The following is a 27,261-nucleotide window of genomic DNA, read 5'->3' on the forward strand; positions in this document are numbered from 1 at the left end:
GCATTGATAAGAATTTAAGCACCAATGAGCAATGACATTTTTCTCCTTAAATGATTACTGAATATATGAAATTAAAAGTTTTCCCATGTTTCATTTCGATATTTCTTTTTGGAACCTTGTTCACACTATTAATTTCTGCGTGAAAATAAGGTTTATTGACTACTTGGTATGGCACAGCATACACATCTGATAAATGTCCCAAGAATAAATGGATAAAAGAGTGAATAAATGAGTAAAGGAATGAGCAGATATTTCAGCTCAGCCACAAGTGATAAACCATCTTGGATTCTAAAGGTCTCAATTATAATCTATAAAAAGTTTCTAAACTCTGCATTATTTGCTTAAAATTGCAGTTCCTCTGTAGATTTGGCCATCCTTTGTGGGCAGTTTTTATTCCAATCCCAAAGAGAGGCAGTGCCAAAGAATGCTCAAACTGCTGCACATTTGCACTCATCTCACACGCTAGCAAAGTAATGCTCAAAATTCTCCAAGCCAGACTTCAACAGTACATGAACAGTGAATTTCCAGATGTTCATGCTGGATCTAGAAAAGGCAGAGGAACCAGAGATCAAATTGCCAACATCCATTGGATCATAGAAAAAGCAAAAGAGTTCCAGAAAAACATCTACTTCTGCTTTATTGACTATGCCAAAGCCTTTGACTGTGTGGATCACAACAAACTGTGGAAAATTCTGAAAGAGATAGGAATACCAGACCACCTGACTTGCCTCTTGAGAAATCTGTATGCAGGTCAAGAAGCAACAGTTAGAACTGGACATGGAACAACAGACTGGTTCCAAATAGGAAAAAGAGTACATCAAGGCTGTATATTGTCACCCTGCTTATTTAACTTATATTCAGAGTACATCATGAGAAATGCTGGACTGGATGAAGCGCAAGCTGGAATCAAATTTGCAGGGAGAAATATCAATCACCTCAGATATGCAGATGACACCACCCTTATGGCAGAAAGTGAAGAAGAACTAAAGAGCCTCTTGATGAAAGTGAAAGAGGAAAGTGAAAAAGTTGGCTTAAAACTCAACATTCAGAAAACTAAGATCATGGCATCTGGTCCCATCACTTCATGGGAAATAGATGGGGAAACAATGGAAACAGTGACAGACCTTTTTTGGGCTCCAAAATCACTGCAGATGGTGACTGCAGCCATGAAATTAAAAGATGCTTGCTCCTTGGAAGAAAAGTTATGACCAATCTAGATGGCATATTAAAAAACAGAGACATTACTTTGCCAACAAAAGTCCATCTAGTCAAAGCTATGGTTTTTCCAGTAGTCATGTATGAATGTGAGAGTTGGACTATAAAGAAAGCTGAGCACAGAAGAATTGATGCTTTTGAACTGTGGTGTTGGAGAAGACTCTTGAGAGTCCCTTGGACTGCAAGGAGATCCAACCAGTCCATCCTAAAGGAAATCAGTCCTAAATATTCATTGGAAGGACTGATGCTGAAGTTGAAGCTCCAATACTTTGGCCACCTGATACAAAGAACTGACTCATTTGAAAAGACCCTGATGCTGGGAAAGATTGAAGGTGGGAGGAGAAGGGGATGACAGAGGATGAGATGGTTGGATGGCATCACCAACACAATGGACATGAGTTTGAGTAAACTCTGGGAATTGGTGACAGACAGAGAGGCCTGGCGTGCTGCAGTCCATGGGGTCACAGAGTTGGACACGACTGCGTGACTGAACTGAACTTGTGGTCACATTCCTGTGATACGAGTGGGAGGGTTATACTCCCTTTCCAGACCTGGCTCCAAAGAACTCCCCTTACTATCCCCCTTGCTCTTTCTCTTCCCTCTGCAGCGGGACTGTCAACGCACAAATGGACATAGCAGCTCAAGCCCTGATGATCGTGGAACCTCAGTCAGCCATGGTTCCTGAATGACTATGCGATGCAGTGCTCCCTGTTGCAGTTTTGGACTGTGAAAGTGAAAAATAAGCAGCTACTATGTTAATGACACTGGTATTTCAGGGGGGTTGTTTTGTTTTCTGCTCTTATAGCAGCCATTTTGTTTTCTTTAACATATTCCCCTGTCCACACCAAGCTCCCTTCCATGAAAGGCTTTTCCTCCTCTTGTTCTGATGTCACCTTGTTAATTCCCACATATCCTTTAGATCTCGGTGTAAGTGTTGCTTCTTAAGGGGATATTTTCCCCTCCCTGCCTGGGGCATATCTCTTCTACATTCTTCTTAGTATGTGGCTCTCCCATTTGGCACTTATCCAGGGAATTTTCAATAACACAATGTCTCCTTCCCCAAGGTCACTGATAAGACACAGACTTCAAAGTGGCCTCAGGATCTGTGGGCATGCAGCCAGGGGCCAGGGCAGAAAGGCAGGTGAGTGTATGTCTTAGGAGAGAGACTGAGCATAGTCGCTTCTGCTGCTGCTGCTGCTAAGTCGCGTCAGTCGTGTCCGACTCTGTGCGACCCCATAGACGGCAGCCCACCAGGCTCCCCCATCCCTGGGATTCTCCAGGCAAGAATACTGGAGCGGGTTGCCATTTCCTTTTCCAATGCATGAAAGTGAAATGTGAAAGTGAAGTAGCTCAGTCGTGTCCGACTGCAGCCTACCAGGCTCCTCCGTCCATGGGATTTTCCAGGCAAGAGTACTGGAATGGGTTGCCAGTGCCTTCTCCATCAGTCACTTCAGTCATGTCTAACTCTAAAACCCTACAGACTGTAACCTGCCAGGCTCCTCTGTCCATGAGATTCTCGAGGCAAGAATATTGAAGTGGGTTGCCATGCCCTCCTCCAGGGAATATTTCTGACTCAGGGATGGAATGCACATGCACATCTCTTATGTCTCCTGCATTGGCAGGTAGATTCTTTACCACTAGCGCCACCTGGGAAGCCCGAGAATATGTCTTAGGACACCCAGAGATAACAGGGAGATGATTGCCAGTACAATGCAGGTGAGGATAAATTCAAATGCTAGTATATATAAAGCCTCGTTTATGTGGGCAGCCTTCTAATTCCTTGGAAAGTTCATGCTACAAATGTTTGCTGAATGGAAAACTTTACTGTCAGTACAGCCAACCATTAAGGAACAGTGAAGAGATTTACTAAAAATCTTAAGGTCCACATTCACTTCTGTATCCAAGCAGCTCAGAGTCATCACACTTTAATTTTAGCAGTGTGCTTGCTTTGTGCTACTGGATCTTCAAAAAGTTCTTATGAATCAACTACGCAGAAAAAAAGAGGCACTGATATACATGTGAATATTAGTTACCATTCAAGACTCTGAAGTAATAAATTAATAATAGTTTTTAGTTTAGATTTGATTAGTTTAGTTTTGTTATGCTTTCTTTCTCAAAGCTAATAGTCATTCGTCATCTACAAATCAACTTCCTTCACTTGGATTCCAACAGAGAATAGCCAGCTTGCAATGGCTTTTCAAGGATGATGTGACTTTCTTCAGCTCAGGTATCCTCTCATTCTCTCCCACTGGAGGAGGGAATGGTAAACCACCCCAGTATATTTGCTGTGAAAACCTCATGAACTGTATAAAAGGACAAAGAGATAAGACACTGAAAGATGAGTCCCCCAAGCCTAAATGTCCAATATGCTACTGGGGAAGAGTGGAGGAGAATTACCAATAGCCCCAGAATGAATGAAGAGGTTGGGCCAAACCTGATACGACACTCAGTTGTGGATGTGTCTGGTGATGAAAGTAAAATCTGATGCTGCAAAGAACAGTATCGTATAGGAACCTGGAATGCTAGGCCTATGAATCAAGGAAAATTGGATGTGGTCAAGTAGGAGATGGTAAGAATAAACATTGGTATCTTAGGAATCAGTGAACTAAAATGGATGGGAATGGGCAAATTTAACACAGATGACCATTATATCCACTACTGTGGGCAAGAGTCTCTTGGAAGAAATGGAGTAGCTCTCATAATCAACAAGAGTCCAAAATGCAGTACTTGGGTGCAACCTCAAAAATGACACAATGTTCATTTCCAAGGCAAGTGATTCAACATCATAGTAATCTAGATCTGTGCCACTTGATACCAAAGAAGATACTGAAGTTGATCAGTTCTATGAAGACCTAGAAGACCTCCTAGAACTAACACCAAAAAAAAAAAAAAAAAGATGTTCTGTTTATCATTGGGGATTGGAATGCAAAAGTAGGAAGTCAAGAGATATCTGGAATGACAGGCAAGTTTGGCCTTGGAGAACAAAATGAAGCGAGTCAAAGGTTAACTGAATTCTGCCAAGGGAACACATGGGTCATAGCAGATACCCTTTTCCAGCAACACAAGAGATGACTTTACACATGAACATCACCAAATGGCCAATGCCAAAATCAAACTGATTACATTCTTTGTAGCCAAAGATGGAGAAGCCGTATACAGTCAGCAAAAGCAAGACCTGGAGCTGATTGTGGCTCAGATCATCAGCTTCTCATAGCAAAACTCAGGCTTAAACTAAAGAAAGTGAGGAAAACCACAAGGCCAGCCAGGTACAATTTAAATCAAATCCCCTATGAATCTGCAGTGGAGGTAATGAATAGATTCAAGGCACTAGAACTTGAAAACGGTGTGGCTGAAGAACAATGGACAGAGATCTGTAATACTGTACACGGAGCAGTGAACAAAACCATCCCAAAGAAAAAGAAAAGCAAGAGGCAAAGTGGTTATCTGGGGCAGCCTTACAAATAGCTAAAGAAAGAAGAGAAGAGGATAGCAAGGGATAAAGGGAAAGATATATCCAACTAAACAGAGATTTCCAAAGAACAGCACACTGAGACAAGAAGGCTTTCTTCAGCGAACAGTGTATAAAACTAGAAGAAAACAACAGAAGCAGAAAGACTAGAGATCTCTTCAGGAAGATTGGAGATATCAAGGGAACATTTTGCCCAAAGATGGGGACAATAAAGGACATAAATGGTAGAGACCTAGTAGACGCTGAAGAGATCAAGAAGAGATGGAAAGAATACACGGAAGAACGGTACAAAAAAGATACAAATGAACTGGGTTACTATGATGGTGTGGTCAGCCACCCAGAGACAGACATTCTGGAGAGCGAAGTCCAGTGGGCCTTAGGAAGCACTGCTGCTGCTGCTAACAAAGCTAGTGGATATGACGGAATTCCAGTAGAACTATTCAAAACCCTGAAGGATGATGCCATCAAGGTGCTGCATTTAATATGTCAGCAAATCTGGAAGACCAAAAGCAGTGGCCACAGGACTGGAAAAGGTCAATCCTCATCCCAATTCACAAAAAGCGTAGTATTAAAGAATGTGCTAACCATCAGACAATTGCACTCATCTCCCATACTAGTATGGTAATGCTTAAAATCTTGCATACTAGGCTTTAACATTATGTGAACCAAGAACTTCCTGATGTAGAAGCTGGCTTTAGAAAATGAAGAGGAGCCAGAGATCAAATTGCCAATATTCACTGGATCATAGAGAAAACTAGGGAATTCCAGAAAAACATCTACCTCTGTTTCATTGACTACACTAAAGTGTTTGCCTGTGTGGATCATAATAAAATTGTAGAAAGTTCTTAAAGAGATGGGAAAGCCGTCTCCTGAGAAACTGGTATGTGGGTCAAGAAACAACAGTTAGAACCCTGTATGGGACGACTGATTGGTTCAAGACTGAAAAAGGAATATAACAGGGCTGTCTGCTGTCACCCCATTGTTTTAACCTATATGCTGAGCACATCATGAGAAATGCCAGACTGGATGATTTACAAGTCGGAATCAAGATAGGGGGGAGAAACATCAACAACCTCAGATATGCAGATGATACCACTCTACTGGCACAAAGTGAGGAGGAACTAAAGAGCTTCTTGATGAGGGTGAAGGACGAGAGTGAAAGAGCTGGCTTAAAACTAAATATTAAAAAAAAAAACAGCAACCCTAAGATCATGGTATTCAGCCCCATTCAGTTCAGTCGCTCAGTCCTGTCCAACTCTGCAACCCCATGAGTTTCAGCTCGCCAGGCCTCCCTGTCCATCACCATCTCCCAGAGTTCACTCAAACTCACATCCATTGAGTCGGTGATGCCATCCAGCCATCTCATCCTCTGTCGTTCGTCCCCTTCTCCTCCTGCCCCCAATCCCTCCCAGCATCAGAGTCTTTTCCAATGAGTCAACTCTTTGCATGAGGTGGCCACAGTACTGGAGTTTCAGCTTTAGCATCATTCCTTCCAAAGAAATCCCAGGGCTGATCTCCTTTAGAATGGACTGGTTGTATCTCCTTGCAGTCCAAGGGACTCTCAAGAGTCTTCTCCAACACCACAGTTCAAAAGCATCAATTCTTCGCTCAGCTTTCTTTATAGTCCAACTCTCACATCCATACATGACCACTGGAAAAACCATAGCCTTGACTAGACGGACCTTTGTAGGCAATGTAATGTCTCTGCTTTTCCATATGCTATCTAGTTTGGTCATAACTTTTCTTCCAAGGAGTAAGTGCCTTTTAATTTCATGGCTGCATTTGGCCCCATTACTTCATGGCAAATAGGAGGGGAAAAGGTGGAAGTAGTGACTGCTTTCCTCTTCTTGGCTTCTAAAATCATTGTGGATGGTGACTGCAGCCATGAAATCAGAAGATATATGCTTATTGGAAGTAAAGCTTTGACAAACTTGGACAGTGTGTTGAAAAGCAGAGATGTTACTGTAGTGACCAAGGTCCATTTAGTCAAGGCTATGATCTTCCCGGTGGTCAGGTATGGTTGTGAGAGCTGGACCATAAAGAAGGCAGAGCACTGAAGAATTGATGCCTTTGAACTGTGGTGCTAGAGAAGACTTCTGAGAGTCCCTTGGACAGCAAGGAGATCAAATCAGTCAATCTTAAGGGAAATCAATCCTGAATACCTGTTGGAAGGACTGATACTGAAGCTGAAACTGCAGTATTTTGGTTATCTGAGGTGAACAGCTGACTCATTGGAAAAGTCCCTGATGCTGGGAAAGATTGAGGGCAGAAGAAGAGAGCATCAGAAGATGAGATGGCTGGATGACATCACCGACGCAATGGGCGTGAACTTGGGCAAACTTTGGGAGATGGTGAGGGATAGGGAGGTCTGGTGTGTTGAAGTCCATGGGGTCGCAAAGAGTCAGACACAACTGGGCAACTGAACAACAACAGACTCTCTCAATTCTCTGAATCCCCTATACTCTAGGTACCTGTTTCTGAAAGGCAGGGCACTGTATCATCATGCCTGCTAGTTGGCTCTCATTCAGTGGGGAGTAAGCATCACTCCTATAAGGAAACAAAGTCAGTAACTGGCTACCTGGGCATTCCCAAGCCTCTCTGCTTCCTGTACTTTGTTTTCACTATCTCTTAATCTCACTGCCTAATGTCATATACTTCACCTTGGAGGCACGAATTTTTTAAAGAATTTCAGTATATTTATTGATTGTTATTGCTCTTTAGTTACTAAGTCATGTCCAACTCTTTACAACCCCATGGAGCAAAGCCTGCCAGGCTCCTCCTTCCATGGGATTTTCCAGGCAAGAATACTGGCGCGGGTTGACATTTTCTTCTCCAGGTGATATTCCTCTCCCAGGGATTGAACCTGCAGCTTCTGCATTGGCAGGCAGATTCTTTACCACTGAGCCACCAGGGAAGCCCCTATTTTATGATTAAAGTAATATAAATACAGTAATAAAAATTTCAATCAGAGAACAATAGTTATTACTAATATACATGCTAGTCAAAGCTATTCCTTTTCCAGTAGTCATGTATGGATGTGAGAGTTGGACTATAAAGAAGACTGAGAGTGGAAAAATTGATGCTTTAGAATTGAGGTGCTGGAGAAGACTCTTGAGAGTTCCTTGGATGGCAAGGAGATCAAACCACTCAGTCCTAAAGGAAATAAATCCTGAATATTCATTGGAAGGATTGACGCTGAAGCTCAAATACTTTGGCCACTTGATGTGAAGAGCTGACTCAATGGAAAAGTCCCTAACGCTAGGAAAGATTGAAGGCAAAAGGAGAAGGGGGTGGCAGAGGACGAGATGGTCAGATAGCATCACCAACTCAATGAACATGAATGTGAGCAAACTCTGGGAGACAGTGAAAGACTGGAAGCCTGGCATGCCACAGTCCATGAGGTCACAAAGAGTCAGACATGACTGAGAGACTGAACAACAACAATACACATGCTTTTCTATCTTATTATCACTGTACCATTTCCATGTTTCTTTCCTGGCATGGAGAGCACTACACTTTTCATTTTAATAGAACGCACGTTTTCTATTCAGAAGCCTCACATAAATTTTTCCCGCTTAAGGCATCCTATGTAATCTCAGTTTTCGTGTATTTTCCATAGTAAATATCTATCCTATTGCCTTTTCAATAGAGTAGAACCACACCTTGGTCATCTAGCCCAATAAGATGAGACCCTTTTAACTCAAAACTATGCTTTCCTGGAAAAATGAGTAATCTCTAACATTCATTTTATCTCATGCAGATGCCAGATCTTAGCAAGCCTTTCTTGCTTTTCAGGATAATTTCTGAGTTATCTCTGTGCTGGGCTGGCCTCGTGGGCATGCATTATGGCTCAAGCTTAGATGATTCCTACACTTGGCTTAATGTTCTGCTCTTGCCATCATGAAATTCTTAATAATATTTGAGTAAAGGAATTGTATTTTTATTTTACACCAGGCTCTATATTTATGCAAATATTGATACTTAATGCAAAGCAAAGACACAGGCCCAAATTTTACATTGTGCTCATTATTCAGTGAAAATAGATATAGTCTTGTCTGTGTTTAATTTAATATTGAGGCAGAAAAGATATAAAGAAAGCAAAGCTTAAGTAGACATTTTGATGAATTTTTATACACACACACACACAGAACTACCAGCTATTTCAAGATAATGAAGATTTTCAACTCATTGTATGACTACCTTATACTTCTTCCTAGTTAATATCTGCCCATATCAAGGGTAATCACCATTCTGACATATAACCAAAAATTAGTTTTGCTTGCTTTTGAACATCATATTAATGGAATCACACATAAAGTTGTTTAACGTGCTTGGGATTTATTGTTTGCCCTTTGCATTTTTCAATCTCATAACCTTTTGAGTTAATAAATAACTCTCCATGTTTACATATATTTTCCCATATTGTGATTTAGAGAATTTACAAACAGACCAAGGTCTCAGAGTTAGTAAATGGCATTGAATCTAGTTCTGATACTAGTTTAGTTTCTGTTGATATGCAACCTATCTGTGTTTGTTGAACTTACATATTAAAGAGCAGTCATGGAACAGAAGTCATAGAAAGGTTCAATAGAACACTGATTCAAATGTCTGGTATATACTAATTGTTTAATAAATATTCCATAAATATATATTGAACTGTGAGTATCCTATTAGTTAGAAACAAAAAACCTATAGCAAACTATATAGCAAAAAATATAGCAAACTATATTTTTCTAAACATTTTTATTAAAGTTATTTATTATTTATTGTTCCAAGAATAGCTTTGGATTCGGTTAGAATCATCATCCCAGGAGCACAAATATGCTTGCGTTTCACTAGTAAGTAAAGAAAACATAGTTATAAATATATTGCTCCAAATATTAGAGTGAGAAATCACAATTTCAACAACTTCAATGAAAAAGTCAAGATACTCTTGTAAGACATTTTTAAAAGAAGTATTAAAAATGATATATGGAACTCTACAGAGACCTCTCTCTCCTATATATGTATACATAAATATATGTGTGTGTGTGTGTGTGTGTGTGTGTGTGCACTCATATGTATATGGCTACCCATTCTAGTACTCTTGCCTGGAGAATCACATGGAGAGAGGAGCCTGGCGGGCTACAGTCCATAGGGTCACAAAGAGTCCATAAGGTCGCAAAGAGTCAGACATGACTAAAGCAACTTAGCACGAATACTTGCATGCTTCCCTGGTGGCTCACAGGTTAAGAATCTGCCTGCAGTGTGGGAAACCCAGGTTTGATCCCTGGGTTGGGAAGATACCCTGGAGAAAGAATTGGCAACCCATTCCAGTATTCTTGCCTGGAGAATTCCATGAACAGAGGAGCCTGGCAGGCTACAGCCCATGGGGCTGCAAAGAGTCAGATAGAACTGAGTGATTAACATATATCATCATCAAAATAGTATTTTATTTTACTTTTCATATATATATATATATATATATATATATATACACACACACACACACACACACATACATATATATATATACTTTTTCTTTTCTCCAGAAAATCCAAGTAAGCATGGGAAAATCATTCAGTCGTGTTGTGTTTGACTTTTTGTGACCCCATGGATGGTAGACCTCCAGGCTCCTCTGTCCATGGGATTTCCCTGGCAAGAATACTGGAGTGGGTTGTCATTTCCTTCTCCAGGGGATCCTTCTGACCATGGGATCAAACCCGCATTTCTTGCATTGCAGAAAGATTCTTTACCATCTGAGCCACCAGGAAAGTGGGCAAGTAAGCATATTAAGGTCAAATTACTGCATAAAAGAGACATTTAGCATTCCAAGAGTAAAATTTTCCAATAATGTTGTCCTTATTTTTCAAACTAACTTCAGGTTGGCAAGTTTCTTCAACCTCCCTCAGAGTCCCACTCATGTGGTTAACAGAAGGAATTAATCACTGAGGGCTTTAACCGGAATAGCCACTTCTATTATGAACACTCCTTTCTATTCACAACTGATGAGAACATAGAGCTCAAACTTAATCAGAAAAAATTCTCAAAATTGCTAATTATTAGACAAATATTAATTAAAACCACAGTGAGGCATCAATTCACTCCAGTCAGAATGGCCACCAACAAAAAGTGTAAGTAATAAATGTTAGAGGGTATAGAGAAAAGGGAGCACTCTTGAACTGGAAAGAGGGTTGCTGGAAATGTAAACTGATATGTAAAATCAATAAATTGATACAGCCACTATGGAGAACAGTATGGAGGTTCCTTAAAAAAAACTAAAAATATAGCTAACATATGAGCCAGCAGCCCCACTCCTGGGCATATATCCAAAGGAAACTATCATTAGAAAGGTTGCATGCACCCCAATCTTCATTGCAGCACTATTTACATTAGCCAGGACATGGAAACAACCTAAATGCTCATTGACAGATGAACACATAAAGAGGTCATACGTATATACAATGAAATATGATTCACCCATAAGAATAATGAAATAATGCCATTTGCAGCAACATGGAGGGAACTAGGGATTAACTTACTAAGGTAGATTAGACAAAGACAAGTATCATATGATATTACACAAATGTGGAATTTGAAAAAAAAAAAACAAACTAAAGATCTTATTTACAAAACAAACATCGACCCACAGACATAGAAAACAAACTTATGGTTACCAAGTGGAAAGAGGTGAGGGGGGATAAATTAGGAGGATGGGATTAACATATATACACTACTATACATAAAATAAATAAACAACAAGGACCTACTGTATAGCATGGGGGACTATATTCAATGTTTTATAATTCATAAGGGAAAATAAAAATAATCTGAAAAGTACATATATACATATGCATATATATAGTACATAAAAGTACATATATACATATATATATATTGAAAACACATATATGTATTATATATAATTATAATATATATAATTACATATTATAATTACAAATACAATATACATAAAAAGTACAGATATACATATATATATATATATATATATATATATATATATATATATTGAATATATATATGGGCTTCCCAGGTGGCCCAAGTTGTAAAGAACTCACTTGCCAATGCAGGATACATAAGAGATGCAGGATACATAAGAGATGCAGGTTGACTTGGATACCTAACTTGGAAAGATCCCCTGGAGAAGGAAATGGGAACCCACTCCAGTAGTTTTGCCTGGAGAATCCCACGGACAGAGGAGCCTAGTGGGCTATAGACCATGGGGTCACAAAGAGTCAGACACAACTGAAGCAACTTAGCACGTGTGTAATTATATATATATATATATATAATATTCATATATATATGAATTGAATCACTTTGCTATGCACTCAAAACTATCATGACATTGTGAATCAATTATACATCAAAAAAAATACAGGCAAGTGGAATTGCAGAATATTTGGGGATAAATGAATGCTTATTTATTCAGGGTAACCATATTGAGGGCTTTCTCACTGTTCCAGATATGATGTTTAGCACTTTATAAACATTTAAAAAAATTAATCTTCACAACACATCTATGTGCCCACTTTACAAAAGAGGAAACTGAGTTAAAAAGTGGTTAAGCAACTTGTCCAAGATCACTAGTGAAAGAAGGGCTCATACACAATATGTTGCTGCTGCTAAGTCACTTCAGTCGTGTCCGACTCTGTGCGACCCCATAGATGGAAGCCCACCAGGCTCCCCCGTCCCTGGGATTCTCCAGGCAAGAACACTAGAGTGGATTGCCATTTCCTTCTCCAATGCATGAAAGTGAAAAGTGAAAGTGAAGTCGCTCAGTCGTGTCTGACTCTTAGCAACCCCGTGGACTGTAGCCTACCAGGCTCCTCCATCCATGGGATTTTCCAGGCAAGGGTACTGGAGTGGGGTGCCATCGCCTTCTCCACATGTTAGATCTTTCTCATTCCAAATCTGGGTTTTTCCACATACTCTTCTCCTACAAACTTCTGTTACATAACATCATTTTACTAGAGAATGTACTTTGAGGATTTATTGAAGATTGCAGATGCTGATGCAACAGTATCCAATATGAGGTTGCACAATTCTTTGTGCAACTCTCTGTCTTAGCAATTATCTGTTATTGACCAAGTGCTTTTAAGTTGAGGCACTAATGCAGTATAAAGCTAACTCAAATCTTTTAATTATTGTGGAACAGAGGTTGACGGGCTTTGAAAACCTTCATGTTAAAAGGACAGTGAAGGATAACGAAAGAGAAAAATATGAAAATGAGAACTAAAACATGATTAAAAGTCAGGAAAGGTTCAGAAGTGGCATCTACAGGACTCCTAAGTGCTCACAAAATTTCATTAATTATACAGTTGCCCAATATTGTGAATTGTGAGCATCTACTGCTCATTTATTATAGTCTTTTTAAAAAGAGGAAACTGCTTTTTGCTACTGCTAAGTCTCTTCAGTCATGTCCATCTCTGTGAGACCCCATAGACGGCAGCCCACTAGGCTCCTCTGTCCCTGGGATTCTCCAGGCAAGAATACTGGAGTGGGTTGCCATTTCCTTCTCCAATGCATGAAAGTGAAAAGTGAAAGTGAAGTCACTCAGTTGTGCCCAACTCTTAGTGACCCCATGGACTGGAGCCTACCAGGCTCCTCCGTCCATGGGATTTTCCAGGCAAGAGTACTGGAGTGGGGTGTCATTGCCTTCTCCAACTGCTTTTTAGTTGCATTAAGAAATTAAGCAAATTAGTTTTCTCAAAACAGAAATATCTCCTCTGTTAGACATTCAGTGGATGTCACCTTCCAATTAATCTTGACCTTTCTGAGGTCAATAGTCGCCACTTCATCCTAGGTTCATTTCTATGTTGTAACTTCTATTAATGCTTCCTCATTACCCTGAACATTGGTAAAATAACTACCTTTATAAAATGCCTACTGTGTGGGTGAAGTATCTCAGTGCACGTTATTGCTGTTGTGGTTAAGTTGCTCAGTTGTGTCTGACTCTCTGCAACCCCAAGGACTGTGACACACCAGGCTCCTCTGTCCTCCACTATCTCCTGAAGTTTGCACAGATTCACATCCATTGAGTCAGTGATGCTATATAACCATCTCACACTCTGCCGCCCTCTTATTTTGCCTTTAATCTTTCCCAGCATCAGGATATTTTCCAATGAGTTGGCTCTTTGCATCAGATGGCCAAAGTATTGGAGCTTCAGTTTCAGCATCAGTCCTTCCAACGAGTAGATATGGTTAGTTTCCTTTAGGATTGACCAGTTTGACCTTCTTGCTGTCCAAGGGACTCTCAAGAGTCTTCTCCAGCACCACAATTCGATAGCATCAATTCTTTGGCACTCAGTCATCCATACATGAGTATTGGAAAAACCATAGCTTTGACTATACAGACCTTTGTCATCTAAGTGATGTCTCTGCTTTTTAATATGTTGTCTAGATTTGTCATAGCTTTCCTTCCAAGGAGAAGACATCTTTTTATTTCATGGCTGCAGTCACTGTCCACAGTAATTTTGGAGCCCAAGAAAAGAAAATCTCATTGCTTGCACTTTATCCCTTCTATTTGCCATGAAGTGATGGGACCAAATGCCATGATCTGAGTTTTTTTTTCAATGTTGAGTTTCAAACCAGCTTTTTCATTCTCCTCTTTCACTCTCATCAAGAGGCTCTTTGGTTCCTTTTTGCTTTCTATTCTGCCATTAGAGTAATATTATCTGTGTATCTGAGGTTGTTGATATTTTCCCAGGCAATCCTGATTTCAGCTTGTGATTCATCCAGTCTGATATTTCACATGGTGTTCTCTGCATAGAAGTTAGATAAGCAGCCTTGTACTTCTTTCCCAATTTTGAACCACTCAGATGTTTCATGTCTGGTTCTAACTATTGCTTCTTGAACTGCATACAGGTTTCTCAGGAGACAGGTAAGGTAGTCTGGTCCTCCCATCTCTTTAAGAATTTTCCAGTTTATTGTGATCCACCCATTCAAAAGCTTTACCATAATCAAGGAAGCAGAAATAGATGTTTTTCTGGAACTTCCTTTGCCTTCTCTATGATCCAACAAACGGCAGTTTGATCTCTGGTTCCTCTGACTCTTAGGAATTCAGCTTGTGCATCTGGAAGTTCTTGGTTCACACATTGTTGAAACCTAGTTTGAAGGATTTTGAGTATTACCTTGCTAGCATGTGAAATGAACACAACTGTAGGGTACTTTGAACATTCTTTGGCATTGCCTTCTTTTTGATTGAAATGAAAACTAACCTTTTCCAGTCCTGTGGCCACTTCTGAGTTTTCCAAATTTGCTGACATATTGAGTGCAGCACTTTAACAGCATGATCTTTTAGGATTTTAAATAGCTCAGCTGGAATTACATCACCTCCATTAGCTTTGTTTGTAGTAATGCTTCTAAAGCCCACATGGCTTCATACTCCAGAATGTCTGGCTCTAGGTGAGTGAACACACCATCATGGTTATCCAATTCATTAAGACCTTTCTTTTATAGTTATTCTGTGTATTCTTGCCACCTCTTCTTAATCTCCCCTGCTTCTCTTAGGCCTTTACCGTTTCTGTTCTTTAGCATGCCCAGCCATGCATGAAATGTTTCTTGGTATCTCCAAGTTTCCTGAAGAGTCTCTAGTCTTTCCCGCTCTATTGTTTTCCTCTGTGTCTTTGCATTGTTCACTTAAGAAGGCTTTCTGATTTCTCCTTGCTACTCTCTGGAACTCTGCATTCAGTTGGGTGTATCACTCCCTTTCTCCCTTGCCTTTTGTGCATGTTACTCACATCTATACCCTTCCACTATAATTCTGCAAGGCAGGTAAGAATTTAAGCCTTATTTTGGAGGCATGATTTTAGACAGGTTCAGTTCTTTGTACAAGTTCCCAAATCTAAGAAGTGTCAGGTCAGGGTCTGGTGCTAGATATGTCTCACTCAACCGCTGCTCTTCCCACTGGTTTACATTGCTGCTTCTATCATATTCGTTCACGCTCCAGGATTTTAATAGATTTCTATGCATTTGCTGATAAATATAGTGAGCCAAGTAAGTGCCCTGCTGCTACGTCACTAAATAGAAAACAAAAGGCCAACAACTCAAGAAGCTGCTGGGCCTGCTCTTTACCTTTGTGAACCATGACAAGAAGGTACACTGAAGCTCTCGGAGGATGACCTATACTCTGTTCTCACTGCTTTCTCAATTCTGTGCAATAAGTAGCCTTGTATGCTTAGGTAGGGACACTCCGGGTAGTATGTACAAGTTCACTCCATACCCTCCACAAACAACACTTGGCTATTCTTCCAGGCTAGAATTACACATACTTGTGTACAGTCCATCATTCAGAAGTTAGACTTGGTAAAGTGGTTACTGCAGGCCCTGAAAGCTGACTTGAGCCACTTGGGTAAGAGATGCTGGGACCCTGGGTACATAGAATGTGGAATAAAAGGGCAGAACATGGAGTACAAGTGGTCAGGTCTCCTTAGCCCTGTGGATAAGGGCGTGGCTGGAATAGATTCATAATAAACCTCTCAAAATCCTATTACCCATGAGTCTTATGAAAGTGGGTTCTGACTGGACTGTTGGCAGGAAAGAGGACCATCGCGCTAAGTGGGATCATTCCAAGAATCGAAGAAAGAGCTATAATCATCATTTTTATTTTTCTCTTTGGAGTTGCTAATTATTCACCATCTACAAGACAACTTCAGCTTACTCTACTGTGATTCCAACTGAGAACAGCCAAGTGGCAATGCCCCATTAAGAATGTTATGATTTTTTTCTGCCTGGGTAGACACACTTCTCCAGCTTGCTGAACCTGAGTACCAGCCCGAGAGCTCCTGCCTCTGCAAGGCAGACTGCTGCCCTGTCCACACCCTTGCTGGCTCTCACTCTGTGGGGAGTGGGCCCTACTTCTACAGGGAAGAAAGGTAAGTAATCATGCCTCCTCCTAAGAACCTTATGTCAGATAGTCTATCCACGAATCAACCTCATATATCATCCTTCTGAATTTCCAAAAGAATTTTTCTATATTTTAATAATGCAAGTGAGATGAAGATAGTAGGAGATGAAAAATGGTGTACTAATGTAAATTTTCTAAGATAGATCTCAGTTTTTGGTAGGAAAAATTATCCAAAGTTCAATTTCCTGCAATATCTGGTTCTCTTTTTCCTATTCTTCACCCCTAACACCCGCTAGATAGAGGAAGATGTTATTTTTCTCATGAATTAAGTGAAGGGGAAACTTGCTTTGTGCTCATCCTGTTTGATAAGAGGAGACCATAAGAAATCCTTTTGACTCTGACTATCACCACTCACTTGGTTGGGATACATTTCATTCTTCGCATTTTTAAAAGTATCTCCATTTTTATGTACCTTTTCTTAGTGGTCCACTGGAAAGAAAAAAAGAAGTGAATTGAATCTGAGGACCTGGATTCTCTTTCAACTTTATCATTCTCCTGATGCAGGGTGTCCCTGAGCCTCTTTGAGCCTTTGTTTCTCTCTATAAAACATGACAACATGATGCTTATTCTTACAATAAATATTTAATGACCAAAAAGCTCTGTCTTTTGTAACTTAAAGGAGCTTTGTAAGTAATTCTCTGTCCGGTGGTTAGGACTTGGTGCTTTCATTGTCATGGCCTGGGTTTAATTTCTGGATCTCTGGTCAGGGAACTAAAATCCTACAAGCCATGCAGCACAGCCCAAAAAGAGCTCTGTAAATTGTAAAGGGCTTGCAGAATGGGGCAGTGGAAGTAATGTGATATTAATTAAGTCAAGCAGACCCAGCCTTAAGACCAGGCTTGCTGAAGATTGGTTTTGGATTCCCACTATGTAAAATGACTATACAATTTTTACTTTCTTTAGAGGTTCATTAAATTAAAATGTCAACTATTTAAAAACAATCTAAGTTCAACTCCGAGCCAGGAAATGAAAACTGACCTCTTTAGATTTTAAAATTTAAGATATAATAATTTATATGTAAATAGAAGGAAAGATTGAAGGGAGGGGATGTTTTATTTAAAATAAGCTATATTCTCAGGAAGGAAATGTACCTTATCATTTAGGAGATCATTAATCATTTAATTCATTTGCTCAATAAATACTTACCGAGCATCTACTAGGAGCATAGATATACTTCACGTGGAATTGGGAGATACAAATATGAGTAAGTTAGTGATTTTTTACCTATTACTGACTTACCATTCAGTAATGGAGACAGGTTCAAGAACAACCACAGTAAGTGGGATTTTTAGTAGTATTACCTATTTTAAAAGTGATCTACTTAATGTGATATCTATTCTTAAAAGTTCCACTGGAATATAAGAGAAAAAAGAATATATTTACTCCAAGAAAGACTTAATTGTGGATTGTTGGAAGTTTCAATGAAAGGCTAATGACTATCTGTCAAGGATGCAAAGAGAATATTACTGTGTTGGTAACTACTAAATTGAACTTCATTTTTTCACAGTTTTCTGAGTCTAATTTGTCATATTTTGTACATCTTAGCAGATGTCCATGTGAAACTCCAGTACTTTGGCCACCTCATGCGAAGAGTTGACTCACTGGAAAAGACTCTGATGCTGGGAGGGATTGGGGGCAGGAGGAGAAGGGGACGACAGAGGATGAGATGGCTGGATGGCATCACTGACTCGATGGACATGAGTCTCAGTGAACTCCGGGAGTTGGTGATGGACAGGGAGGCCTGGCGTGCTGCGATCCATGGGGTCGCAAAGACTCAGACACGACTGAGTGACTGATCTGATCTGATGTGATTCTTTTCTGAGGACACGTCCTAAGTTTGAGCATGAATGACTCTGTGCTACATGTACATAGAGTATTTTATCAGTGTCTTTCTATCTTTTTGCTCTTTTACACACATTAATACAGAAAGTCCAGAGGCGGACCCAGAGAACAAGACAGAGCGTTTACTTCAGGAGCTTCTGGTCTGGTTGATGAAATAAATACCAAGATATGAATTATGTAACTGCTAAATGCTTTGCATGCATCATCCCATTCAACTTTCACAATTTTGTAAAGCAGTTCCATGTTTAGACCCATTTCTCAGATAAGGAGCCCAAGGCTTAAGAGGCTAAGTAACTTCTATTAAGAGTGTAGCAAGTAAGTGGTTCCTCTGGGAGGCAGGACTGTAGTTAACAAATACTTAAACAACACTTACCATGTGTCTCACAAATAGTAACTCCTTTGCTCCATCTTCCTAACTACTATATGAATAGTTACTAGCATCATTCCCCTTTTACCGAAGGAAAGATACAGAGGCCCAGTGACTTGTCTGAAGGCATGCTTTTAGTAAACTGTCCATAGCTATGTTTGAAGCCAGGCAGTCTGCTTCCCAAACACAGGTGATGACCAGTCCCTGAGCTGCTTCTCAAGGCCAGCTGGATCTGACATCAGAGTCCTTCCAGTTACCGCTGCACTGAATGGCCCCTTCCACCGTGTGCTCTCTCCTGAGGACAAATAGCTGTAATACAACTTCCCTGACACCAAGAGCTGATAATTCAACTGTTTATATATATATTTTGCCCTTTTGTGCTCACCCAACTTTCTTAAAGCACCAATACACCCTTCTCTCCACTGTCGACATACACTTTGCCATTCTTTTCCTGTGTCTTTAATTAAATGTTAACATTCATTTGCCCTTTTCCATTGTATTAAAGATGATAACCTTTGCTTCCTGTGGCATCTAGATAAGCTTCACTCAGGAACAGGAACCACACAGGTCATTGTGATAAAAAGTAAAGAATGGGAGCTCTGATCCATTCCACTGACATATTTTAAAACAGCAGTTTGAATGTTTGTTTTGCACTTACTTCTTTTATGTAATGTCAGGATAATAAATTATTTCTGAATACTATGATAATGAAAAGATTTGAGTTCAAATTAGTCAGACTAAGTAGCTGTGACCCCTCCCAAGAGTCAAACAGAGTGTGTTGAGAAGTGGTTTGTTTGTTTATTTCTCCTTTAAATAGTTTTGAGTACATTATAGAGAGGGGTCCTGGTTGGGAGTTAGATACTCACAGTTCATTGATTTGGGGGAATGGCATAAGGAGATTGACTGTTTTCCTGCAAAATCCATCTACTGGGAATGGAATGGTTTCTTGCTAAACTGGGAGGATCCTGGACTGAGAACCAGGCCTTGATTCAAGTCTCATTTTTGCACGGATGCATTACGTGACCTTGAGCAAGTCTCTTATGTTCTCAGAATCTCTGTTGCTTTACTGTTTTAAGGGTTGTCATGCATTAACATGGCACTACTGTTCTGATATAAACGAAGGACGATGTTGTGACAGGTACTTTATATAAATTATCTGATTTACTCTTGAAAACAAATTTCTGAAGTCTATGTTTTTATTTACATTTTAGAGAAGAGAAAACTGATCCTTAGAGAGGCTAAGTAACATGCTCACCCTCATGACACAGTTGGTAAGTCAGATTGAGGGCTATCCATTTGGGAAAGCTGCACCCTTAACCATTCTGGGTTCCTTCCAGTGCTGTTCAGCTCTGCACTTTAATATTGTACTCACTGTTCCTTTTGACCTGGTTCATTTTGTTGTTGCTACATTTCCCATTTATCTCCTAAACATGTCAAGTGGGCATGGTTTTTAGCAGCCCATTGCAACCTGAGTGACTCTTTCTCAGACAACACTTGCTTTCCCAGACTCTGGAAATTAGACATATTCCTGGTTAGCCAGATTGTGTGGCTGTGTCTATAAGTATCTCTTGAATTGTTGTAGAAAGTAGGGAATTCTCTATGTTTTTATACTGTGGAACTAACTGAAATGTTATGATTTTATTTTTAGAGGTTATGATGTGTTAGAATAAGTGTATTTAAAAATAAAAATATGCAAAGAGAAAACAAGAGTTAAAAATAAGCCAGGGGAGGGAGAGATGGTAGAAGGAAGATTACCCTTAGAAATGCTTATGAAACCCTTAGAAATGTTATAAAGAAATACTTCTTTATAACAAGTAATAAAATTGAGGATCTAGAAGAACAAAATACTTCAAAATGCTAACACTATTCATGGATGGTGGGATTTCAGGATTTCTCATTTCTTTTGAAACTTTGTTAATTTTTCCCAAATAAATATTCATTATTAGTATGCTAAAAAATTAATATATACACAGAGCACACTCTGGGAAATAGTGAAGGACAGGGAAGCCTAGCATGCTACAGTCCATGGTGTCACAAAGAGTCAGACATGACTTAGCGACTGAACAACAGCAAAAATATATAGACCTGAAAGGCAAGTGAAAGTGAAAGGCACTCAGTTCTGTTCCAACTCTTTGTGATCCCATTGACTGTACAGTCTATGTAATTCTCCAGGCCAGAAGACTGGAGTGGGTAGCCTTTCCCTTCACCAGGGGATCTTCCCAACTCAGGAATCGAACCCAAATCTCCCGTATTACAGGTGGATTCTTTACCAGCTGAGTCACCAGGGAAGCCCAAGAATACTGAAATGGGTAGCCTATCCCTTTTCTGGGAATCTTCCTGACCCAGAAATTGCAATGCAGAGTCTCCTGCATTGCAGGCATATTCTTTACCAACTGAGCTATCAGGGAAGATACATACAGACCTATAGTAAGAAATCACAGATCATCAAGTAATCTTTGGCTAGCTAACATCCTAGATAGTAATTTGTGTGCAAGCATGCTGAGTCACTTCAGTTGTGTCCGATTCTTTGCAATCCTATGAACAATAGCCCACCAGTCTACACTGTCTATGGGATTCTCCAGGCAAGAATACTGGAGTGGGTTGCCATGCCCTCCTGCAGGGGATCTTCCTGACTCAGGGATGAAACGTGCGTATCTTATGTCTCCTGCATTGCCAGGCATGTTCTTTACCACTAGCGCCACCTAGGAAGCCCACAGATAGCAATTTGGGGCGAATTTCTAAACTAGGCTAACTTCCCAGGCAGTGGTGACATCAAAAAAATATATGTCCCTTTGTTAATATCTCTGGTGTTGTTCATTATTTTCTGCCTCGTTTCGCATTAAATCATCACTGTAACATTTTCCTAAAGTAATGTAACTCCTAAGTAACTATATGACAGGAAGTGTTTGGGGGAAGAGACTATTTCAATGTTAGCTATTTCCATTTTTTAAAACTGTATTTACTTCCTATCAATTAAAATAGATCATTTAAAAACATGCAATTCATGAATTGCATCCTCCTTTATTATTCTTATTTTGTCCTCCATTCCGGATCCCTAGACTTCTCCAAATTTCTGATTTATTACAGCTTTTCAGATTCCCTTCTTTCTTCTCATGATTTTTAGCCATAGACTTAATGCCACCAGACTAGTTAGTCCCTCAGTTTTGAGTACATACAGTAATTTCCATTACCTATAGGGTCTTTCCAAGATAGTTACAAAATAATCTCTTCTCCTATCTGGTTCTTTTACTTTCATATCAAACCACGTTTCCTTGGAGTCTTCCCCCGACTTTCTGCCCCATGTTCATGCCTTGCTCAGCCTCTGGTCTTGTGCTTTGATTCTTATCTTTTTCTGGTCCTTGACAGTCTCCTTCTTCTCTTCTGCTTATCTTCTTTCTTGTGGGATCTCTTTCTAATACCTTCTCCAATTACCATGCATATTGAATGCATTATTTTAAATTATCTTTTAATAATGCAAATCCTTAGCACTTATCTTGTTACTTAGAAGACTTTTAAAATTATTCTCTAGGATATATATATATATATGTAGCTCCTCAATAGGAGTATAAGAAATTTGAAAGGAAGAAATGTGTGTGTTTCCTTTATATCTCTATCAGTATTTTATACAGTGTTGAGAATATAGCAGATATTTGACAAAATTTCTCTAAATCATATTTAGGTTCATGATAACTAATTGAATTGAATTTTCCACCAAATAAATGCAATCCCATCATTTGTAAATCAAATTTTAAGCACGAGATTTTTCTAATTAAACAAACTTTAATAATTAATGTTTCATCTATTTTATGTTTTTATCTCTAAATGGAGCAGTGCTCATGCTCAAATGCTGAACTAGTTGAAAGGAGCTCTTCCTCTGACAACTTCCTGTCAAGTGGTTATTTAAAAACTCTGAGGTGTGTTGCTTTAGCAGACTGACACATTGGTGATTTAATATGGAGTGAAGCCTAAATAATGGATGACAGGGGAGCTATTAATAAAGGAACCTATATTGTGGTGCCCTCAAAGACTTGTGAATAATGGGAGAGTTATCTTAAGTAGACTAACTGTCTGCTAGAGATTATGGACTCATAAAGAATCATTGCCCTTTTTTTCTTTTAGTGCTCTAACTATTTCTGGGAAGTTTTGTACTTAGCTGCTGTTCTTATTAAAGTGCCGAATCCAACATGGAAGGCGGGGTTGTGCTTTTGTAATTTAGTATTCTGATCTGCATCCCCTCTTTCTGAGTTTTTTTACCATCAAAATAATCCAGAGAATTAATATGCAGATTTAAAATAAGCTCTGAATGCTATCAAAAAGCTAAAAGTCTATTATTTGCAGAAATCCAGGCATAAAAATGAAGACACTCTATATAATTACTGGTTATATTCCTATTAGCATTATCCTTTAAAGTAAAATTATTTTAAAATGGTATTTGCAGAAAAATGGCTAGAGGTAGGCTTCATCTAATAACTTAGGTTATAAAAACAAAAAAAATCAATTTTATCACTATTGCCCAATATTGCATCTTGTGTGCAAAACTTTGTATTATTATAAAAGTTTCTTTCAGTATTCCTTCCAAGTACCTGCCAAAAAGGCTAAAATTTTCAGTCTTTCCACATTGCTGCTACTGCTGCTAAGTCACTTCAGTCATGTCCAACTCTGTGCGACCCCATAGACGGCAGCCCACCAGGCTCCCCTGTCCCTGGGATTCTCCAGTCAAGAACACTGGAGTGGGTTGCCATTTCTTTCTCCAATGCAGGAAAATGAAAAGTGAAAGTGAAGTCGCTCAGTCGTGTCCGACTGTTAGCAACCCCATGGACTGCAGCCTACCACCTTAAGCTGATAGAAAAAAAAAAAAACCGTTTTCTTCAATCCTTTGTTCAATGCAGAATTAAACGGAATTTCAAGCATTATTCAAAGACCTAAAGAGATCTCAGCAACCCACTCCAGTATTTTTGCCTGGAGAATCCCAGGGACAGGGGAGCCTGGTGGGCTGCCATCTATGGGGTCGCACAGAGTCGGACACAACTGAAGCGACTTAGCAGCAGCAGCAGCAGCAGCAGCAGAGATCTCAATGAAAGTTAGGTAGAGCAAAATAAAATGCACAAAATTTAAACTTTACCAATGGAAAGTTAACAAAATTGAAACAAAATGAATCCTACTTACATATTTTTAAGAACCTTAAAAATTCAGTAGATGTTATTGCTTGAAAAGTAGGATTTATAAGCAATATTAAGCAATTGTGGAGTTGAGCTGTATTTAGAATCAGAGAAATTGGATTTGAATTCCAGCTATACAATCTATTGCTATGTGACCTTGGGTTGGTCATGTGATATCTGAGTTTTCTGACTTTTATATAAAATAAGGATAATAATGGGTTTCCCTAGTGGCTCAGCAGGAAACAATCTGCCTGCTATGTAGGTAGACCCAGGTTTGATCCCTGGGTGGGGAAGATTCCCTGGAGAAGGGAATGGCTACCCATTCCAGTATTCTTGTATGGATAATAACAGGAACAGAGGAGCCTAGTGGGCTACAGTTTATGGGGTCACAGAGTCAGATACAACTGAGTGACTAACACACACACACACACACAGATAATAATGTCATTCCTACCTATTTCACCAGTGGTCTTGCAGAATAGGAATGTGAAAATACTTCACAATTATCAAATACTCCCAAAATATAAGTTATTATACCCTCACATTTTCTGCTATGCAAAGTATGCATGTTTTGAATGATGCTAAAGCTGAAACTCCAGTACTTTGGCCACCTCATGTGAAGAGTTGACTCATTGGAAAAGACTCTGATGCTGGGAGGGATTGGGGGCAGGAGGAGAAGGGGACGACAGAGGATGAGATGGCTGGATGGCATCACTGACTCGATGGACGTGAGTCTCAGTGAACTCCGGGAGTTGGTGATGGACAGGGAGGCCTGGCATGCTGCGATTCATGGGGTCGCAAAGAGTCGGACATGACTGAGCGACTGATCTGATCTGATCTGATCTGTGTACGGAATAATTGTACTCTGTGACATTTCAGAGAATAAAGCTGCTTAAAGAGTAACTTACATTGGATACAATGCGCTAGACATTTATACAGACATTGATTTAATTTTCAAAATAAGCCTCTAATGTATGTTTGTTTTAAATCCAGTATACAGATGAGGAAACAGCTCAGATGGGTTAAATACTTGTCTAGGTCAGAGCATAAATAGTAGAGTTAGCCTGATCCTAGAGTCTCTCCAAATACTGTCCTCTTCTCCTCCACTGGGCATTGAAGATCTCTTCCACCCAGGACTGATAAAAGTGAGAGTCCACTTCTGGTTGGTATCTACCCCCATGATAAAGACTTGGGTATTTCCTTTATTCGTGTAGACAAAGGATAGAGGATGCTGACTCATTAGACAACCCAGGCAGTATACCCATTCCATAAGTTTTCCCAACACGATGTATTGCTATTTTACCGTGTATTCAATCTTTTCTGTGGTTACTCTGCCTCCTTCCTTGTATCTTCTCAGACAAGGGAGCAAATGGAAAGGTGAAAAACAAACTATAAAGGCTGAGTTTGAAAGAAACTACACCACAAAAACAGAAGAAAGTCATATTCTCTAAGTTCCTATTATGTCTTTGCGTCTAGGTTATCTGTTCATAGGACTTCCTGAGGTATATATTATTATCACCGTTTCTTTAACAGAATAAATTTGCATGCAGTCAGTTTAGGTAACTTATCTTAGAAGCTAGTTTGGTTCCAAAGTGTTTCCACAATTCCCCATTTTCCTTTTACAACAGAGGAAACTAGAGAATGTGGCATAACGTAAGCTCATCACTGTCACTGGGGCTGCACACAGTCCCAAGGGAAAGAAAACTAGTTCACGGTGAAAAGATTTATCCTTTTTATGTGTAAAACAAAGATACATGTATGGTATATAAACAAATATACAATATATCTGGGGTATTAAAATTCCATCAATGGTGATTAGGAAATAAAAAAGGCTACTTAGGACGACAATATTATATTTACACTGGCTGGTTCTTGTCAGTGTCAGAACCAGGTCAAAATCATTTCTCAATTGCTTCAACCATGGATCTGAATGCATTATATATTATTCTAGAATACATGGAATAGAGTAGGTGTACTTTTCAACCTCTGGACTGGAGTGCTGAAATGACATCCAGTACAACAAAAGTCCAGAAGAATCAGCAAGATCAAACTGCCATGATTCTAAACCATCAGAGGATCAGAGGGAGACGTGAGAGCAAATCGTCTTTGATGTGCTCACCTCTCCACAAAAAGTTTCCTACCATCATCTCCTGGAATCCTGCCCTCTATCCATCTTCCAGGGGTCAGTCCTACCACCACTCTTTCAAGAAATCTTTGCTTTATCCAGGTTACATCTTCTTTTTCCTCAGGAACAGTCTAATGTTCCTGTACAGGGTGCCTTACAACCAGATGCTGCATTTACCAAGATTCAGATTTGAATCCAGACCCTGCAACTTATGACTGGTACAACTGACTCATCCTCTTTGTGTGTCTCAGTTTTTCCATCTGGAAAATGAGAATACTGATGCGTACCCACCTTACAGCCAGGAGGAGAAAATATTTAAAATATTTAGCCCTGTGCCAGGCTGGCAGAAATATTTACTTGATGAGAATAGTTAATACTTTCAACAACTAACTCAGTCTCTCCTTAGATTTGTGATATTACATAGTATGTGCCCAATAAAAATCGTGACTCACAATTCAGATGTCATCTGCAAAAGTCCCAGCTGTACCCTTCCTCTTCCCATCTAACTCTGTCCCTGGTTCATGCTTCTTTCGTTGTGCTATTTATACAAAGATTTTTGATAGATTTCTGTTAACCGATGAGTATAGATAATATCTACAAGTTCAATTACTTGTGTTGTATGAACATAGCCCCTTTTCCCATCTATATATGCAAAGAGAAACAGCATTGTGTTGACATATCTGGAAGCTAAGACACAAATCCTTACCATTGTAGACAAATTTATTTTTTATTCATTTAAACTTGAATGCCCTGCAAACATTTTGATATGAAATCTACCTTAAAAATTAAAATCCTATGCCAGGCTCTGTTTTCCACAGTCTACACTTGTTGCTTTTTTTCATGCTGTTTTCTCATTTGTTATCAGCCTTTCTCACACACTGAGACTGAGCTCTTGGGACAGTCAAGCAGGAGGCGATGCATTTACAGTCTTTCCAGTGCTCCAGGGCTAATTTTCAGCAAATGTCCTGCGCAGACTTTTTGAAAAGATTGATAGTGATTATCGTGTAACCTTGTATTATGAGTCCCAAGAGCACCAGATTCCAAATAACAGTGAGAATAATATGCACTGATAGCCACGCAGTGTGCTCTGGCGGCCCTTATCTACAGAAGTGTGATAGTGCTTAATCTTATAAGCACATATTGACAGCCAATTTATCTAATTACTCACATTCACAA

The 27,261-nt window shown here is 39.5% G+C and overlaps 1 protein-coding gene across 3 annotated transcripts in view; it reads right to left on the reverse strand.

The window, feature by feature from the left end:
* The window catches only part of KCNIP4 (potassium voltage-gated channel interacting protein 4), a 1,316,619-nt gene that overhangs the window by 449,730 nt on the left and 839,628 nt on the right, over nucleotides 1–27,261 (reverse strand). The gene's annotated exons all lie outside the window — the stretch shown is intronic.

Source organism: Bos javanicus, chromosome 6, assembly GCF_032452875.1.
Source record: "Bos javanicus breed banteng chromosome 6, ARS-OSU_banteng_1.0, whole genome shotgun sequence".
In the NCBI taxonomy this organism is placed as follows: Eukaryota; Metazoa; Chordata; class Mammalia; order Artiodactyla; family Bovidae; genus Bos; species Bos javanicus.